General features: G+C 41.3%; 1 non-coding gene across 1 annotated transcript; it reads left to right on the top strand.

Moving 5' to 3' along the window:
- Window positions 1–7462: 7462 nt before the first annotated feature.
- trnas-gcu (transfer RNA serine (anticodon GCU)) lies at window positions 7463–7545 on the top strand. The gene has a single exon. It is a non-coding gene; the product is annotated as a tRNA-Ser (tRNA).
- The last annotated feature ends 547 nt before the right edge of the window (window positions 7546–8092 follow it).

Raw genomic sequence — 8092 nt, 5'->3', positions numbered from 1 at the left:
AATACCCTACGCCTTAATCCATGCAGAAAACACACACACACACACACACACACACACACACATTTAAAGCCCTTCAATATATTATAATCAGGGTTTGAATTATAGGGGGGATTGGGCGAAGTCTGACCCCCCTGATTAAGACTTGGACCCCCCCAAAAGAGGTAATAACAACAGTTCAAGGGGGTTGAAACATTTATTTATTCTTCTTACCTGTAGCTAAATGTAAATATTACAATATATTTCCCATATTCATACCTGAAAGAATCTTGTAATACGATCTCAGACACCCCTAAAGTGGGCCGTGCCATTTCTTAACCATGACGTTAGCTGAACACCTTGTCTGCCTGCCTCACTCCATCAGTGGCTATAGCGTCTCTGAGCCTGTGTGTCGCACGAGCACATTTTAACTGTAGGAAAATGTAGTAGCAGTAGTTAACTATCTAGCATGTTTAATACACTTTGCTTTCTTACTATAATTGTTTCTGAATTAGATTGTGTCTAGTTTCTACAGAAGAACAATAGTTTGCTAGGTTCTAACTTTACTCTTAGCCTTAAGTTAATGTTTAGATACCTAATGTTAGCTAGCTGATAGCATGCATTTTCATTTCCGGTGTTAGCTTGTCATTTCATTCCCAATATAAAATGTCATATATGATCTAATGTTAGCAAACACACGTGCTCAGTCATGAGCAGTGAGATTTATGTTAGTAACTCTTTTGTATGTCTGTGGTGTCTTTTACCTTTTTGATATTAGCTTCTATAATAGACAGCCTCTTTTTTCACATACTTAACTAGTATTTCCATTTTATATTACTTTATACTTCCTCTGTATAAAGATATTGTTCTACTCCACTACATTTATTTGCCAGCTTTAGTTAGATAATCAAGAGACTGTAATCACTGTAACACTTCAGTTCACTGAAGCACCTGCACTGTACTGGATTCTCCCTGGAGAAAAAGTTGATCCCTCTGATTGTCATTGTATTATTCATACTCAGATTACAATCCATTAATTTGCAGATCAGGTTAGTTCAAATCAGAGGTAAACATGTTTAAAGAAATAACAAGTTATGATAACCCCAAACCAAAGCTCAACCTTTGTTCACATTAAGCGAAAGGTTATGTAGGCTACTCTGTAAAATCTGTAATAGCAAAGAGTTTTTTAGATTAATGTGTTTTTCAGAGGTGTAGTCTTCACCTTTATTAAACTAATGGAAAAAATTAAGGGATCACAGGAGATGATTGCTTCATGTGGGGAGGCTTTCTTCCAGATTTTGAAACCTGCATTAGTGAGATCTAACATGATGCTGGCTCACAGTCCAGTTCATCTCAAACATGATAGATGAGTTCAAGGGCCGAACTCTGTGCAGACCAGTCAACTTCTTTCACACCAAACCCAGAGAACAATTTCTTTATGGAGGTGGCTTTGTGCATTGTCACATTGTCATAGTAAATCAGGAAAGGGACAAACACAAACTGACTGTTGATGAACACAGTTGTCTTAAATATAACGTTATGCTGTAGCTTGATTTTTCTTGATTGCAATTAGGGAAACCAGAAATAAACGTATTGTCGGACTGAGAGTGCAAGGTGATCAGAGCACCTGAAGTACAGTGGCTTCAGAAAGTTTTCAGACGCTTTCACTTTTTCCACACTCACTCACGTTTTTAGAAATTTTTGCAAATCTAATCTGAAATGATGGATACAAAAATAGCTACGCTAGAAGGGCCTTGGTGAACAACAACCCAATGGTCACCTTAACAGAGCTTGAGAAGTCCTGTGGAGAGATGAAGGAACCTGCTGGAGGGATATCAGCAACTCTCCATCAATCAGATCTTTACATGACAGCCTGCTGGAGTTTGTCAGCTTTTAAGTGACTCTCAGAGCAGGAGGAAAAAGATTCTCTGGTCTGATCAACTGAACTCAACGAGCAGAACTCCAAACTGAATGCAGCAAAATACAGAGGTCCATAAAGAAAACCTGCTTCAGAGTCCAGCAGACCTGAGTGACAGTTCACCTTTCAGCTCCACAATGACCTGTAGCTATGACAACAACTGGTGTCTTCCGCACAAGTCTCTGACTGCCCTTGAGTGTCCCAGCCAAAGATTACACTTACACCCCATAGAACATCTTTGTAGAGACCTGAAGACGGTCGTTCCAGACGCTTCACACTGACTCTGACAGAACCTGAGAGGATCTGTCAGGAAGAATTAGATTATCACAAATCCAGGTGAGCAGAGCTTGTAGAGACTGACCCAAGAGGACTGGAGGCTGTGCCTGCTGCCAAAGGGGCTTTTACAAAGTGCTGAATCATTATTAGTTATTAATGTACACTAATGTACAAAAATGGCAGTTTTATCCATTTAAAATTAAACCTACAATACAATAAAGCGAAGGGGTCTGAACATTTCTTGAAGGTACTGTATCTGCTCTGTGTACAAGAGTGTATTGAGGAGGATTATAAGCCGATCTACGGCAGGGTGGGTGGGTGTAGGGGGGCAGCGGATGGTGGGTGGTTGTTATTTGAGGTGCTGTTGACGGCATGCGATCATCTCATGCTTGCAAAACAGCGAAAGCTTTTTCTTCCCTCTCAACTCCCTCTCTCTCTCTCTCTCTGTCGTCTCGAGCGTCTTGGAAAGTGCTCAGATCATATGCAAAGCTGTTTTATGCTAATGTGTGTGTACACACTTTGGTAGTGGCATCGGACCGGCATACACAAACTACATCACAGCCTCTCCTCTCCACCTGCCTGCCACCTCTTGCTCCTTCTTTTCTTTTTCTTTTTCATTTCTCAGCTTGAGACAAGTTCCTTTGAGACAAGAATGTGGGAGATGGGAAAGATGAAGTAAGACACTGTGTATTTGGTTGGTCAATATGTCCAGATGAGGCTGGTTTTATTCAACATATGTCATGAAAGTTTGCCTCTTAACACTTTCTCACCTCCTTACTCTGCCACTCTGTCTGTGGCTCTCAGCCCCTACTGAAGACGTGAATCTTTCAAAACTAGTCATATAAAGGTTCAAACAGCTAGTGATTGTAGTTTTTGTCCTCTGGATGAATCACAGATACAAAAAATTGTCAAAGAAAATGAAAGAACTCTGGATAATTGAACAAGAAGACTCAGAGTCTATAACCAGTGGCTAACAGAGTGGCTCTGTGCCTTTAGAACAATGGTGCTACAACTAAATGCTAAACATCAGCATGCTAATATGCTCACAGTGACGATGCTAACATTTAGCATTTAGCATATAATGTTCATCAGGTTTTTCGTCTGTTAAAACAATCCTGAATCCTAGCTCCCTGTCGACAGTCAAAGCCGGAGCCATATTTTTTTCAAGTTGTCTTTCGGTTCATCCCATTCTCATGGACACAATATTTCATTAACGACTTCACGGCACTTCTTCAAATGTCGCGCAGACATTCACTAGGACTCAAGGATGAACTGATTTGATTATGGTGGTCAAAGGTCAAAGGTCAAGGTCGTGGTGACGCCACAAAACGCAATTTTGACCTTGTGATTGAAATACGTCCGTAACACCTTGAAGGATTTTTTTCAAATTTGGTAAAAAATATTCACCAGAACCCAACGACAAACTGATTGGAATTTGGTGGTTAAAGGTCAAAGGTCAAAGTCACACTGATCTCAGAAAACACTTTTTAGCCATCACTGAAGGCTTCACACAGCCATTAAGACACAATTTCACACAAATGGTTCATATTTTAGATGATGATGAGGCAGACAACCACGCGGAGGTAATTCTAGTCTTTTCCTTTCTTTCTTCCAAAAAAAAAAAGAAAAAAAATTACCCAGGAGGAACCTCTTTGGTGATCCTCATTCAGCAGAGTGTTGTTACATGAAATTCATCACAGTCTGTCCCCCTTATATGTCCACCTGTTATCACAAGACCTAAGTTCCATACTACATACAGCTCAGCACTCACTACACCGATGAAGGCAATGATATATGGTTGAAAACCCCCAGTGACTTGTTATTTTAATCCGTCACCGTACTATACAGTGAAGTGACACACTACCTTTCACTACGAGTCAACCACCGGTCCTCATTGTGCAGACAGTGCGCGCTGTGCTGTGTTAAAATGAAGCTTGTAATCATTCCTCAGAGCGTGCCGAAGCACGGAGCAGCAATCAGCCAAAGTTACATGCATCATTTTAATGTTTTCTAAATCAAGTTAAACAAAACAGGACAATAGCCCTTATTCTTCAAAGTGGCAGCTTTTTATCCTGATTGAATCATTTGTTTGTATTTCTGCAGTTGGAGGCACTTCCAGTGACCAGGCGTCTGGCAGTCCAGAGGCAGTGTTTAACACCATGAGAGGGAAACATCAAGGCCTTCAGCACTCCGTCTGTTGACCACTTGGCCAAATACATTTCTTATTTTTTCCCACTCTGTCTCTCTCACACCTCCCCGCAATGTGATACTCTCATATTTTTGTAGATGAAAATTAATCTTTTTTTCAGACCCTGTTCTTTTCTGATTTGATCAAGAGGCTCTTTGTATGGAGAAATAAAAAATATAAGAAAGAGTCTTTAATTTATGATGAACATGGAAGGATGTATTTGTTTTTTGAAAAAGTGTGGGAGGTTATGAATAACATCATCTTGCCTGAGTGGATACAAATCCACAGCAGTGATGGTTATAAACTTCACTGAAGTTAAATGGACTAATAAAGCTTTCAGCAGCGCCGGCCTCTGGGTTTCAAACAGATTAAACCACTTCCCTTTGGCTTGTAACATTCCTGCTGCATGTGCAAGAGAACTCCACAGCACACAAATCTACATACACACACAATTAAGATATGATATAATTAGCACTAAACATATCCAGAGCTCACATGCTCTCTGCACGCATTCTATGATTCCACTTCAAAACAGCACACTGACATTCGTTTGGCTTTGAATGGAGCATTTTACACTGTGACACCGAACGGTGTGTTTTACTTCAGTCCTTTCTTTGTGGTCTTCAGTCAAGGAGGGCTTTATCACCACCACCCTCACCACCCAATATCCAGCTCAAGGGCACTGAGGCAGGGCAGATGTTTGTAATTATTTAAGCACATCTGGGACAATCTGATTACTGGTTAGCCAACTCAGCAACTAATGATCACTGTTACTTCACAGTAAAGAAACTGTTTTCACCAACAACTCTTCCAACCTGCACAGCCATCAACCCTCTGACACGACCCATTGGAGTGTCTCCTGAAAAATCACCCCTACAGGCGCAGGAATACTGGACCTCGGTAGTCATGGTTACAATAATAAACATCCAGACTGTACTCACAGCGGCATACCTACCTTTGTTGTCATGGTTACCATAATAACAGTCATATTCATCCATCCACCACAACCTCCTCCTGACGTGGACTTTGACTCTCTTTATACTACGTAACCCCACCTTTAACTTTGCTCCTGTCATAACTACTACGACCACTAGATGTCACCTAGCAACAAAACATAACTATGGGTCATAATAACCTTCTCTACAGACGACTTATGGGCTCGTTTTTTTTACAGGAGGACACTCTTGCTTTCACACTCTTGAGTTATGTTGTCACGACTTCACACATGTTCCAGTACCTGAAACCTGATCTGTGACCTGAGCCAGGTCCAAACTCTATCCAGGATGGGTCCAGTTGTATTGCTGCAGGTTTATGTGTTAATATATATGACGAATGGTTTCAAATAGACTCAGCATCACTTCTGAGCACATGGTGCATCGTCATCATCATCCTTATCATCATCATCATCATCATCATCATCATCACAGGAGAAAAAATGTTTTCAGTTCACTAAATGTGAAGTATAAGAATACTAGTTACCTCTTTGTGGTTGCCTCCTCTACTCAGACTAGTACTACTATATCCCTGTTTATCTAGAGTCATATAAAATATGAACCATTTGTGTGAAATTCTGTCATAATTGCTGTGCGAAGTTGAGTAGTATTTTGTGAGATCACACTGACCTTTGACCACTAAAATCTAATCAGTTCATCATTGAGTCCTAGTGAATGTCTGTGCCAAATGCGAATATGTTCCGTGAAGGCTTTAGTGAGATATTGAGTCCACGAGAATGGGACCCAAAAACAATATGCCTCCAGCTCTGGGTTCTCACCGGCACAGAGGCAGAAAAATCTGTCATTCTCCCTATGGCTTCTTATTAATTGGTGGTTCACTGGCCTTAATGGGGGCGTTCAAAAGCAAGTTTAGGTGTATTTGGTTTGTGTCTTACTGTCCTTGAGTCCCTTTTTTCAAATTAATTTGTAACCATCAGGTTTAAGTAGGTTTTCCATGGAACTGTTGCAGACTGGGTTCAGAAGTGAAGCCCTCTAGTATCCAAAATGGAACGGTTCATCATCATCGGGGGAGCGTGAATGTGCTCCATGAAGAGATTTATACATTTTACTGTGTAAAAGTGAAAACTGTGGCCTGTTGGTGATGCCAGCAGAAATCAAAGGGATTACAAAAAGGAAAATGAAATTGGTTCACATTATGGGGAAAATAAGTGTACTTGTCACGCGGCGTCATGATAGTTAAGTTACCTTTTTGTTTCTCCTAGTGTTCTTTGTCTCGTACTTCCTGTTTTATTTTGATACTAACCTTTGTCTTGTTTTCAGGTCCTTTACTTCCTGCCCTCATGTGTTTCCTTCCTGTGTGACTACTTGCCCTGCCCTAATGTGTTGCACCTGTGTCTCATTGTCTCCCCTCCTCCTGAGTACATATTCTTAGTGTCCCCTTCCTTCTGTGCCATTTTGTCTTGTGACATCACCCTGGTTCCTTCCACAAAAAAACAATGGTATTTTCACATTGGCTTTTGGATTACTGCAGAAAATAAACTCTGTGACAAACAACGGTTTATGATTCTTATCCTTTCCCACAATAACCTGGACCTCAACACCACAAAAACAAAATAAAAAGGTGATACACTTCAGGAAATCCAGGCGCATTGAGCACTCTGTCTTCTCTATACGAGGGGAGGAGGTAGAGAGGGTGGAATGTTTCGAGTTTCAAGGGGTCTACATCTTGGCTGGAAAGGCCCATCACAGACTTTACTTCCTCAGGAAGGTAAAACGGGTCACACCTCCAACAACAACTGCTGGTTAACTTCTACCGACTCGTGATTGAGATCCTCCTGAGCGACTGCTGCACTGTGTGTTTCAGCAGCTGCACAGCAGAGGACCAGAGGAACCTGCAGCAGGTGGTGAAGGCGGCTCAGCGGGTCAATGGGACCACACTCCACCTCTCAGTGACATTTACATTGGCCATCTGTGCAACAAAGCCAGCTGCAATACAAGAGACTCATCCATCCCTAGACACTTCCCAAAGGTTGTCACCTCTGTGTAGCCCCTATATGTTCCTGTACCTATGTGAAAACCATGGTGGCCTGGAAACGCTAACTGGGTTTACTACCCAAACCACCTCTTTCCTTTGAATTATACTAATGAGAGGACGAGCTGGCTGAATGGTTAAGGCGATGGACTGCTAATCCATTGTGCTCTGCACGCGTGGGTTCGAAATCCCATCCTCGTTGGGTTGGTCATTGCTTTAGTCTTTGATGTTTCCATGTCAGTTTCTACCCCAAAAGCTCTCTTCATCATTGATACTCTGTCACACAATTTGTGTGTTCACAAGGATTTAGCTTACATGGTAGAATACTCGCTTAGCATGTGAGAGGTTGTGGGATCAATGCCTGCATTCTCCAGTAAACCTAATTTCTTGAGGAAGAGGCATTGTGTGCAAAGCAATGAGTCTTTACGCACCAGCCACCAGTTTTTTTTTTCTTCTCAATGCTTGGCTGTGATCACATCATATAAAATGCTAACCCACAGGAGAATTAGCTCAAATGGTAGAGCACTTGCTTAGCATGTGAGAGGTACTGTCATTGGAGAAGTCATTATGTATTTACTCAACAGCGGAGGATATCACATGACAGGATACTACAAGATAAAGTTCCACAAACCATAAAATCTAATTTCATATTTATCTAAATGAGTGTTTATTGCCCCCATAAACTTTGTTACTGTGTTGTTACTGTAATGCTTTTTACTTCCTCTGTTAACCAGTGCTTCTGCCCACAG

This window comes from Seriola aureovittata, chromosome 13 (assembly GCF_021018895.1).
Source record: "Seriola aureovittata isolate HTS-2021-v1 ecotype China chromosome 13, ASM2101889v1, whole genome shotgun sequence".
Lineage (NCBI taxonomy): Eukaryota > Metazoa > Chordata > Actinopteri > Carangiformes > Carangidae > Seriola > Seriola aureovittata.
The sequence above is the reverse complement of the archived record's forward strand: the minus strand, read 5'-3'. Positions and strand labels throughout refer to the sequence as shown.